Raw genomic sequence first — 9,230 nt, 5'->3', positions numbered from 1 at the left:
GTTCACTGGACTTCTTTCTCTTTTCTCTTTCCCTTTCCTGTTTTGTAAAACAATGTGTGTTCTTGGATTTAGGACCTACCTGGTTAATCCCATATTACCGCAGCTGGAGAGTCTCATTTTGATTGTATCTGCAAAGACTGTTCCCCCTCCCCTTCCCACGCAGAATAATCTCACATTCACAGACTCTCAGTAGGCATCTTTTGGAGACTACCGTTTAACCACTTCGGTAATTAATTGTACAGATTTCAGTATTACAAATACTGCATATTTGTACTAGATCGTGTAAGTGTTAAGCTGATACCTAAGAAATCCAAAATATCAGAATAGAATTTCTCTGTCATCTTACAGTCTAGTCAGGCAAGACTGATGGAGCAGTTCTGCTCCAATCAGCTATTAAGGGACCCCCTGCTGAGTCTCTGGCATGTCAGGGCATTTGGCTCAGGAAGGAGGAAGTGGAGAGAAGACAATTTTTTTAAAATATGTAAGATTGGAATTGCACACATCACTTGGTGATGCCATTCTGTTGGTGAGAATGTAAGTATTTATGTCACTTCCTTCAGCCTCCAGTAAGTCTGGGCAATAGCATCTCCAGCTAGGAGGCCATGCCTCCAGATTTAACTGACTGCTATGCCCAGATGAAGGAATGGGTTGGAGAACTAACAATATATGGCAGTTTAAAAGCACCTTAACTTTCCTAATTGTATCATTTTAAGGTAAAATACATCATGGGTAGAGTCCACATGGTACGATAGTTAATCATTTTCATTGTAGCCTGAAAAATGAATACTGATTCTCTTGTTTTTTTTTTAAATTCCATAGTTTGACATTATCTTTAAAGGAAGAAATTATTTTTCTGTAGTTCAGAGGTCATCGTTAGACATGGTTATTGTTAGTTAGTCATTGCTATTTTCTTTCAACTGTCTTTAAAACTCTCTTTAAAAGCAGCAGCACAAAACTAAAGAAGAGTGGTCAGCAGAACCTGGACACTAAGAATGGCATTCAGAGGCAGAGAATGGAACAGAGAACGTTCCTTGGGCACACTTAACTAAGCTCAAATAGTTGCTAGAAGGAGAAATGAAACTAAAATCGTAAGTTTTCATTAACATCAAAGCTTAATTATACATTTCACATGAGGAGAATCAAGATACTCTTATGTATTTCTCTTTTCATGTTTGTGGCTTTAGCTGGTCTCTATAAAGTCCTACATATAAGATCGAAGCTCCTATACTTTCTAATGTATTGAGCTTGAAAAGACCACAACTGATACCTGCACAAGGTTCTGGTACTGAGAGTGGGCACCACAGGGTGGTGTTTCCTTAGGTGGACTTTCTTCAATATGAGTGGTTTTATGTCACACGTTTTTGAGGTCTGACTGCTGAATGACCATGACCAAAGCCATCTCTTTCTTTAGCTCTTGAGGCCTACCCATGACATTGGGAAAAAACTAAATCTAAATTTTTATATGACTTGTTGAAACCTATTTCTACGGTTTTGGTAAAGTTAAGATTCTTTGAATACATACAGTATTTCATTTAAATTATGGATATAATTTTAACATCCAGAATGCTTTTCTTTTCATTAATTCCCCATATTTAATAATTCCAAGTAATCTTGATTGCACCTCAAGTATAAACTGCTTAAACCTAAAATCGACTTCTTTCTTTCTCAAGCTATAAAAATTTCAGGTACTCCCAACTGACTGACTGATCCATAAATCCGGTAGTGGTTCTGAAAGTTTGGTTCCAAGACCAGGTGCTATAGAATCACTAGGGGATTTGTGAAAACTGCCAAGTCTTGCCCCACTTCTACTCATAGCCACACTGAGTAGAACTAAAATCTTTTAAGAAGGAAGCCCAATGAACTACACTTTTAAAAGTGCTCCAGAGGATTCTACTGCAAACTTAAGTTTGATGAAAACCACTGCCAGAGGATGGCAAATATGGTTGCCACTTCACAAGCATTTCCTGCCCTTTCGCAATTTAGTACCTTGGCACTTTCTGTTCCTGAAGTGCTTTCTACTCTCCCACTGTCAGGCCAAATCCTACAAGGCACCATAAATCCTTTTGAAGTGAGTAGGATATAAATAAGTATACACTCAACCTTCAACACCCAGCTCAAATATCACCTTTGCTGTGAATCTCCCTCTGACTCCCAAACAGGCTTAGTCATTCCTTCCTTCTGCGCTCCCATTGTAATTGACATTTGGTACTACAGTTTTTTGTCTTCTCATGGTGGAAGATGGGTTCTTGAAGGCCTGCCCCCAATGTGTCCTTTAAAATGCTGGGGTCACAGTGATATTACTGACAAGGAATTGTTGAGTAAGAGCTTATTGGTGATTTAACAGGCAAGCCCATGTATTTATTCCTGAGCTTCTCCCAACCCTAACTCCTTTATTTAAAGATAAATCTACTATCTGAGAAAGTTTCTCTCTTCTTCCTTTTCAACTGAGAGTACAGAGTTGGGAAAGAATGTAATGAAGAGGTAAGTGAAGACTATCACTCAGATCAGTCACATTATCCCTAGGTAGAGGTAAACAGAGCATATCTTAAGTCCCTAATTCACATCTAATAAGTGAAACAATCTTGATGTAAATTCAGGTTCAAGTTCAAGTTCTCAAAATTTTCTCTAATATTAGACTTTTTGTTTAAATTTATAAGAAGAGTTTTAAAAAAGCATTAAGTATTTTTATAAAGCAGAAAACATGTAATTTCCTTCTGTAAAAAGCATGGATTTATTCTGTGGAAATAATATCAATCTCAATATTTTCTTTATTAGAAAACAAAGTTATATTGGCTATAAAATATTTAAAATTTTCCTTTTTCTTATATTTGTAAACAAAATTTATAGGGAATGTTTCATACTTATTTTTCTCAGCATTTCCTATAGTGTTAAATGGTGAACAGCAATTTATATGTACATGAACTTGTACAATAACAATTATAACAACTGCAAGACTTGGTATTTTCATTCACCATCAATAAATGAAAACAGTTTTCCCCTTGGAATCATGAATAGATTAGGATTCTATAGATTAGGATTTCATAGGATTAGATAGAATTAAGACATCAAATCTTTGAATTTTTCTGCACTGGAAGTTACAACACAGAATCAAACCTGTCATCATCCAGTATCTTACTGTGAATAGTAATTAGGTAAACAATGATTTCTTAGCTGCTATGAGTTGGTTATTCCCCATTCTCCCCTAATCCTTATCTGTCACCTCTATGAAGACATTCTTCTTTCAGATCAAATATGTAGTGCAGAGCAGCACTGTTATAGTTTGGATGTGAGATGTCTCCCAAAAGCTTATGTATGAGTTAATGCAAAGGAGGCTTACAGGTAAAAGGATTGGGTTATAAAAGCCTTAATACAATTGGTGAATTAATCCCCTGATAGGATTAACTGAGTGGAAATGCTAGGTGACTAGGGTGTGGATGGAGGAGGCAGGCATTGGGGGCATGACTTTGGGGTATATATTTTGTATCTGGTGAGTGGCGTCTCTCTGCTCTCACCATACTCATCCACCATGATGCTCTGCCTCATCTTGAGCCCCAAGGAATGGAGCCAGCCTTCTATGGTCTGAGACCTCTGAAATTTTGAGACTCCCAATAAACTTTTCCTCTTCTACAATTGTTCTGGTGGGATTTTTTTAGTCACAGCAGAGAAAAAGCTGACTAAAACAAGTGTTAAGCAGAGAAATACCCCTCAGAAAGACAAGCACTTGGCAATGTATAGGCAGACCTGTAAACATAATAATGGCAGATAAGGCAGGCTGAGACTGCAGCATTTCCCCTATTGTGGTAATATGGGAGGGGGGACTTCAACAAGATTGGTTATTTTCACAATTAGTTCAGGTTCTCAAGTAAGCCTCAGTTGGAAGTACTGAGATAAATACAGCAAAGGTACAGAACTAAGAGCTCCATTTGGAAGTGGGCACACCATTAAAAATACACCTCTCCTAAACCCTCGAGCAGCACTCTGATGCACTCATCACATAAGCTCTGTAATGGAGTTAGTTTCTTCTTAACAACTGGATTGCATTCCCCAAGGTAGGAAATGGGTTTCATTCATCTTTATATTTTCAAGGGTGTCTGCTAAAGTATATGCCCTCAGTATACTCTAGTTAAACAAATAAACTGAAAATCCATCATTCAGAAAGAATTATTTACTAACACCAAGAAAGCAATTTTATATAGGCTCCAAGGGTCCAGACGTACTCATTTAAATTATACAGCTTAAGCAAACATGAGAAGAAAAAGCACTTGTCTTCTGTAAAAATGCACCAAATACAGTGTTCCAGCTCTTTTCTTGCTAGCTGGAGAGCCCACTGAAGATCAGCACTGTGTTTCTAAGGCCAGTATTTGATGTACTTATACTTTCCTTTGGCTGCCAGAGTAGTCATTGAGGGATGCTGGCATTTGTATTTATTTGGTACAGGGTTTCCTGAGGAATTCAAGACTTCTAGAAATCTATTATAAAATAAGTCACATTCTAATGTTGAGCCCAGAACCCTAAAATCTCTCCCAAAGATTTAAAAGATCAGCAAAGAAAGGAGGAGGCCACCAAGCCCAGAATAAAGAGGCTTCTAATTCTTCTTGAGGCTTAATTTGATAATAAATCATGGGGAACTTAGTTTAATAGCGTCAATATCTGCATATCAAACATGCATTTATTTTATAGATGTACTTAAATTTGATGGAAGGTATTATTGCATAGTATATGGAAATTTAGTTATAAAATAGATAATGTAGAGTTTAGACATAAATTTACCAAAAACTAATAGCTTTTAACAGCATCTTCCCATTTTGCATTTAAATGTGATTAGTTAACAAGGTTTGATTGGATTCCCTCTTCTAATTCCCAGTCGTCACAATGCTGACAAAGACACATCCAAATCAGAGGTACAGTGGAAAGTCTATAACAAGAAGACTGGATACTTTTGTCCATTGGATGAGTGACAGGTGAAGAGCTGAAAGGACAGATTAACCCTTATTTATGATCAAGAAAATTCATGGAAATTAAGTTCTAGTCTAAGTGGAAAGAAAAACTATCTGTATGTCCCCAACTACATTCAAATAAAATCTTAAGTGACAGAATCCATTACGATTAGACACAGCACTGGCAAATTTGCATTCACCTTTACATCTTTTCCTTTAATCTTAGAGGAAGCATCTTGTCCCCTGACTAATCCTTTCCCAGTATCTTAATCCCATTCTCTCTCACCTCTTTTTGAACCTGGTTTCATCGCTTATTTCCTCCCTTAACCCTTCTGGCTCCCCTGGTTTCTAAACATCAATTTATAATTAACACCTGGAATATCTAAGTCATAATATTCTCATCTTCATCCCCTGTACCTCGTAGTTGTCACCCTTTCCTTTCTTCTTCTTTCACTCACTCTCAAAATCTCTGCAATTCTCCCTTTTCTAGAAGTATTTTCCCTAAGGCCCCAATGGTTACTTTTCAAAGAAATGTCTAAGAACATTCACTGGTCTTTCTCTCACCATAAGCACTTTGCTATGTTGGGCACCACGGCTCCTTCCTTTCTTCTTAGCATTCTCTTTCCCTTGGACTTCTATTATAATAGTCTCTCTTGATTGCTTCATAATCCATGAATTTACTTTTAATTTGAAAAGTGGTTCCTCTACTTTCTCTCTGTGGTGTGGGGTAAATTATGTGAAACCAAGTGTTGATTGTACTGACTGGTCCCACTGTGTTAATCAACATCCCAGCAGGAAAAAGAACCAATAGTAAAGACAGTTAGGATCATTAATTTTGGTTGTCTACTTGACTGAGTTGAGAACACTCAGAAAATTTGTTAAAGTGTACATCTGGGTGTCTGTAAAGTTGTCTCCAGAGATGACTGGCATGTCAAACAAGTGAACTGGGTGGGGAAGACTCACCCTGAATGTGGGCAGCACCCCCAATTGGCTAGGGGTTTGGATGGAGTAAAAAATAGAAGGAGGAAGCTTATGCACATTCAACCTTGAGTGGGTGTACCTACTATACTCGTCTTGTGCTGGTGCCTCTCATGACTCAAAACTAACTGGAAACCAAAAGCATGAGAGAGTCTGGCCAATGCTCTTGAGGTCCATTTCCTAGAAGCACAGCAAAGCAAGGAAAAGTGGAGACTGACCTTGGTGGAGGGTCATAGAAACACACTGTTCACTGTCTCTTTCATGCACTTAAAAATATCTAGTGTACTAACTATTCCAAGGAATCAGAGTACACAAGTTCATAAGTCAGGAGAGATGTCCATTTTCATGGTGTTTTCATTCTATCAGGGGGAGGCTTTAAAGAATAAACATAAGGTAGGTGGTGATAAGTGATATGAAAGAAATAACAAGCAGTACCGCAACTCTGATGTAGAAAGGGCGGTCTTTTACATGTGGGTAATCTATGAGATGACAGAAAAGTTAAAATGAAAAAGAGGAAAGCCAGACTTTCTAATAAGAGCCAAGAGAGGACTGCTGAAACAGGAGAGATCAACAAGGGCAGAGTCCAACATCCTGAGGTAGAAACCTTGGCATGTCCAAGGGAAAGAGAGGAGGCTGAGGTGCTCAAGTGTGAGAGAGGGAGGGGGACAGAAGGTGAGGGAAGAATAGCAGGCAGAAGTGAGATCATAAAAGGCTTTGCTGGCCAGGCAAGAAGTTAGGTTTTTTTCCCTAATACAACATAAAGATTTTAGGGTGATCACAGTGGATTGGTGTGTGTGAATTAAGATACATCTGGCATATTCTACTTATAAAATGCACTGCAATATTCTGTGAAAAATAAATTGTGGTGAGACAAGAGTTGAAATGACCCATTGCAGTCTGCATTGCTCTGGTCAAACCTCTTGTGCCAGGAGAGGTAAGTGGTGTTTGGGGTAGGGGTGGTGCTGTTTATATCAAGATGACCACTTCATCCAAGAGTGGCCCATTCACAGGCTGGCTGGCAGCCCAAGAAGTGATTTAGTGCTAAGGGCTCTGCATTTGGATTATATTCTTATGGAATGTGGATTAGAGGATAAGAGCAGGATTAATTAGCAAGTTGGTAGTATGAGAATAGATTAGGGACAGAGAACAGAGACAATAAGAAGAGGAGATTATCCTTTGTGGTGCCTAAATTCCTATTAGCTACTCATATATCCATAAAGATATTCCTGTCCCTCTCTCTTTTAATTAAGGTAGTCTTTTTGAGTCTTTCCTCACAAATCCAAGAGACTACAAGCATATTAATGCTCTAAGATTTCACTCTTTTTCTTTTTTGGTTCTAGAGATAGAACCCAGGGGCATTTAACTACTGAGTCACTTACCCAGCTCTTTTTATTGACTTTTTAAAAATTTTGAGACAGGGTCTCACTAAATTGCTTAGAGCCTTGCTTACTTGCTAAAGCTGGCCTCAAACTTATGATCCTCCTGCCTCAGCCTCCAGAGTCCCTGTGATTTTAAGTGTGTGCCACCATGCCCAGTCAAGGTTTCATTCTTAAATCTTATTTTCTCATTCCAGTCAGTCAGGAGTGACAAAGACCAGCTCTGGTTAACTCTCAAATTTCAGTGGCTTAAAACAAAGTTTTCTTCTCACTTACTTTCCATATCCACCGTGAGGTGTTTAGGACTCTATTCTGCATTCTTCCCTCCAAGACCAACAATGATAGAGCACACACTCCCTAGAACATCACTGATTGCCAAGGCAAAGAGAAAATGGGTTCTGGAAGGTCTTGCATCAGCAAATAAATGCTATACTCACAATTCACTGACAGAATGTGTCATGTAGCACAACCAAACACAAGAAGGCTAGGACGCGCAATTCTTCCATATACCTGAAAGATAATAGGAAGTATTTGGCACACCTATCACTATTTGCTTATCCATAAACCTGCTGCTTATATACCAAGGTCAGAATTATAACTCCATGTTCATATTTTTAATCATCAACTAGAATACCACACTGGATGGTATCATAAACATCTGAAGTCTCAGGACTGGACCCTTCTTTCCCACAGTTTTTGTATTTTCTTTCTTCGTCAGTGGCTCCATTATCTATGTACTACTTCAAATAAGGAATCTAGATATTATTCTTGATTCCTCCCTCTCTTCCAACACCTAATCAGTCATCAAACCCATAGATATTTCTCTGTAGTTTATCCCCATGTTACTAAGCCCAGGACTATGTCCCTATTTCAGATCCTCACAGATCCTTGCTCTGTTAGTCTCCTTTCTGTGTTTTTCTTTCTTTAGTTCTTTCATTTATACAATAATTTGTACTCTGAACATTGTTTCTTTGATTAAATAAGCAATGGGCCCACCTAGAAGAAATTAAAATTCTGAAGAGGGAAACCGTGATGTAAATGAAAAATTACAACACAATGGGACAGATGTGATAACAATGTAGAAAGGTAACCTGGGAGAGGAAATTCCAAATTGGGTGTGATGGTAGTGGGAAGGTAGTGTGGGATGTTTCTAGACAGGAAGTGAAAATTCATCTAATGAGGAGGGAGCAGTAGGACCAGGTCCTGCAAGTGAACCACAGGAGTTGGAAAAGCAGGTGAAGGAAGCAGCATGTGCCCAGCACCTTGGAGGGACTCCAGCTGAACCAGGCAAAACAGGGAGGATTGAGGATAATGCTATGAAGGAGCAAGCATGCGCCTCATCTGCAAGAACCCAGTATCCCGATGGTTATTTGACAGAGAACTGGACATATGGTCATCCATTGGGGTGAGAAACTCAGAAGAATAGGTATAGGTAAGATGATACTTTCAATTATAGATACCATCACATAACATTCACTGAACAACGATTTCAGGCAACAAGTTAATCATCTTCCTATTTTCAATGTGCAGTTTAAAAAAAATACTGAGATTGAGGGATTAACTACTTGATCAGTTACATAGTTGCTAAACTTGTTTTCCACCACAACTCAAGCTGTTATCAATCAAGTTATGCTAAGTTTGAAAAATTCAATCAGGATGTGTACACAAACTAAGAAAACCAGGGGAACACTAACATTAAAGGTGTACAAATAAGCAGTTAGTAAAAAAGGAGTTTGAGAAGGCACAACCCCCTAAGAAATGTCCTCCCGTGAAATTTTATTCCAATGCCCCCAGTACAGTGGTATTGGCACTCAATAAAGAACCTCTGGAGTAAGAAGGGACATTTTGTCAAGAGTGGTATTTTATACCCAATTTCTTCAGCTCCTAAAAGAACAAGTTAGATGAAACCCACTGGGAGAACTCGCTACAAGGAGGTGGC

Source organism: Sciurus vulgaris (genome assembly GCF_902686455.1).
Source record: "Sciurus vulgaris genome assembly, chromosome: 1".
Classification (NCBI taxonomy): Eukaryota; Metazoa; Chordata; class Mammalia; order Rodentia; family Sciuridae; genus Sciurus; species Sciurus vulgaris.
The sequence above is the reverse complement of the archived record's forward strand: the minus strand, read 5'-3'. Positions refer to the sequence as shown.